The 3,820-nt window shown below is 28.9% G+C and overlaps 1 non-coding gene across 1 annotated transcript; it reads right to left on the minus strand.

Moving 5' to 3' along the window:
• Positions 1–219: 219 nt before the first annotated feature.
• Positions 220–330, minus strand: LOC140876859 (small nucleolar RNA R71). The gene has a single exon (XR_012149091.1). It is a non-coding gene; the product is annotated as a small nucleolar RNA R71 (small nucleolar RNA).
• Between the last annotated feature and the right edge of the window lie 3,490 nt (positions 331–3,820).

A 3,820-nucleotide genomic window follows, 5' to 3' on the forward strand; every position in this document is an offset into this window, starting at 1 on the left:
TTCTGAAAATCCATATTTGCATTTAAGAGAATTTGAAGAGGTTTGCAACACTTATAATGATCAAAATTGTAGCATGGATACTATTCGATTAAAGCTTTTCCCTTTTTCCTTAAAAGATAAAGCTAAAACATGGTTGCAAAATTTAAGATCAAGTTCAATAAGATCATGGGAAGAAATGCAACAACAATTTCTAAAAAATTTTTTTCCTTCCCATAGAACAAACTCTTTTAAAAGACAAATTACAACTTTTTCTCAAAAACAAGGGGAAACATTTTATCAATGTTGGGATAGATATAAAGAGTTACTTAATACATGCCCACATCATGGTTTTGAAATATGGAGAATAGTTTCTCACTTTTATGAAGGTTTAATACCTAAAGATAGGCAAATGATAGAATTCATGTGTAATGGAACTTTTGAAGATAAAAACCCAAATGAAGCTATGGAATATTTGGAGTCATTAGCAGAAAATGCTCAAAATTGAGATAATATAGGCTCAATTGAACCACCAAGTAAAACCAATAATTCAACAAATGGGGGTGGTATTTATCATCTTAAAGATGATGTAGATGTTCAAGCTAAACTTGCATCTTTAGCAAGAAAAATCGAGTCATTAGAAATGAAAAAGAGTGATCATTAAAAAGTGTTCAAGAAATTGTTTGTCATATATGTGACACACATGATCATCTTACAAAAAATTATCCTACTTTTACTTCATTTAAAGAATGTCTCCATGAACAAGCCAATTATGTTAACAATTTTAAAAAACCAACATTAGATCTTTTTTCACAAACATACAATCCTGGTTGGAGAAATCATCCCAATTTTAGTTGGAGGAACGATAATAATGCACAACCTTCACAACAACCTTTTCAAAATAACCAAAATCATCAAGGTTATGCTCCTTATATCCCACCTCAAAAAAAAATTTTGAAGATGAAATTCATGCATACATTCAAAAGCAAGAGTCTATCAATATTCAAAACATTCAATCTATGAATGATTTGAAAGAAACTCTTGCAAAATTTGCATCTGCACTTAATATTCATGAAAAAGGAAAATTTCCATCTCAACCACAACCTAATCCTAAAAATCAAAATCAAGAAAAATTTGATCAAGTAAAATCTGTTATTACTCTTAGAAGTGGTAAAATAGTTAATGATCCATATAGTGATGAAAACAAAGATCAGTCAAACTCAAAGAGTAAGGATGAAAATCTTGATACTTTCGAGAAAGATGATACTTTGAGTCCTAAGATTAAGAAAGTTGATGATAAATTATCTGAAATAATATGTGAGTCAAATAAACATGTTCCTTTCCCTCATGCATTAGTTAATAATAAAAAACAAAAAAATAATTCTGATATTTATGAAGTTTTTAAACAAGTAAAAATAAATATTCCATTATTAGATGCTATTAAACAAGTGCCTTCTTATGCAAAGTTTTTAAAAGATTTATGTACTGTAAAAAGACAATTGCAGGTAAAGAAGAAAGCATTCTTAACGGAGCAAGTAAGTTCTATTATTCAAAATAATTCTACCTTGAAATATAAAGATCCCGGTTGTCCAACAATTTCATGTATTATTGGAAAAAATAAAATTAAAAAAGCTTTGTTAGATTTGGGAGCAAGTGTGAATTTAATTCCTTATTCAGTTTATGAAAAGCTTAAGTTGGGAGATTTAAAACCTACATCTGTTACTCTTTTACTAGCCGATAGGTCAATCAAAATACCTAGAGGTATCGTAGAAGATGTGTTAGTTCAAGTCGATAAATTCATATATCCTGTGAATTTTATTGTCTTGGATACACAACCAATAGAAGTACATAACGAAATTCCACTAATATTGGGACGTCCATTTCTAGCAACTTCAAATGCTTTAATTAATTGTCGAATTGGAATAATGAAATTGTCTTTTGGAAATATGACTTTAGAACTTAATGTGTTCAATTTATGTAAACAACCAAGTATTAATGAATATGAAGATGATAATGCAATAGAAACAATTGTGGAAAAAAATATACACCAAAAAAACTTAAATCAACAATCTGAAGTTTGTTTAGTGGAAAGTTTTGATTCAAAAAATGTTTTTAAATCAAAGTTATTTGAAGAAATTAATGAACTTGAAGAAGTAAAAGAAAATGATCATCCAAAACTTGAATTAAAACCCTTGCCAATAGAACTAAAATATGCTTTTCTTGGTGAAAATCAAACATATCCTATTGTAATATCTTCTACCCTCTTACCAAAACAAGAAGAAGATGTAATAACACTACTTAAAAAACACAAAAATGCAATTGGATGGACTTTGCAAGATATAAAAGGTATAAATCCTTTAATCTGCACACATAGAATTCACTTGGAAGAAAATGCTAAAACATATCAACAACCACAAAGAAGATTAAATCCACACATGAAAGAAGTTGTTAAAAATGAAGTTTTAAAACTATTAGATGCCGGAATTATTTATCCAATCTCGGATAGTAAATGGGTAAGTCCAACACAAGTACTACCAAAAAAATCAGGCATCACTGTTATAAAAAATGAAAAGGGAGAATTATTACAAGCTAGGATTCCATCTAGTTGGCGTATGTGCATTGATTATAGAAAATTAAATGATGCAAATAGAAAAGATCACTTTTCGTTACCATTTTTAGATCAAATTTTAGAGAAAGTGGCAGGTAATCCTTATTATTGTTTTCTTGATGGGTATTCGGGGTATTATCAAATACCAATATCATTAGAAGATCAAGAAAAAACTACTTTCACTTGTCCGTTCGGAACTTTTGCTTTTAAAAGAATGCCATTTGGTTTATGTAATGCCCCGACTACTTTTCAAAGATGCATGCTAAGTATTTTTAGTGACATGATTGAAGAATTTGTGGAAGTTTTTATGGATGATATAACTATTTTTGGAAACTCATTTGAAAACTGTCTTAAAAATTTGGAAGAAGTTTTAAAAAGATGTGAAGAAAAAAATCTTGTTTTAAATTGGGAAAAATGTCACTACATGGTTAAATCCGGAATTGTGTTAGGGCATGTCATATCTGAAAAAGGAATTGAAGTTGATAAAGCTAAGGTTGATGTTATTGCTAATCTACCATCACCAAACACGATCAAAGAAATTCGATCATTTTTGGGTCATGCGGGATTTTATAGAAGATTTATAAAAAATTTTAGCATAATATCGAAACCAATTTCAAATCTTTTAACAAAAGATGCACAATTTGAATGGACTCAAGAATGTGAAACTGCTTTTAAAAAAATAATTAATCTTTTAACTACATCACCTATTTTACAACCTCCTGATTGGTCTTTACCATTTGAATTAATGTGTGATGCAAGTGATTATGCTGTAGAAGCCGTGTTAGGACAAAGAAAAGAAGGTAAACCTTATGTGATCTATTATGCAAGTAGAACCTTAAATAGTGCTCAAATCAATTATTCAACAACTGAAAAAGAATTACTTTCTGTAGTGTTTGCATTAGATAAATTTCGATCCTATTTAATTGGTTCTACTACTATTGTTTACACTGATCATTCTGCCATAAAATATTTATCAAATAAACAAGATGTTAAGCCGAGATTAATAAGATGGATTTTGTTGTTACAAGAATTTGATCTTGTAATAAAAGATAAAAAAGGAAAAGAAAATGTAGTAGCCGATCATTTATCAAGAATAATTTCTGAATCATCTCAAAATGAAATACCAATAAATGAAAATTTTCCGGATGATCAACTATTTTATGCTACTACTATGCCTTGGTTTGCTAATATTGTAAATTTTCTTGTGATAAATAAAATGCCTTCTCATTGGAGTTC

This window comes from Henckelia pumila, chromosome 1 (genome assembly GCF_033568475.1).
Source record: "Henckelia pumila isolate YLH828 chromosome 1, ASM3356847v2, whole genome shotgun sequence".
Classification (NCBI taxonomy): domain Eukaryota; kingdom Viridiplantae; phylum Streptophyta; class Magnoliopsida; order Lamiales; family Gesneriaceae; genus Henckelia; species Henckelia pumila.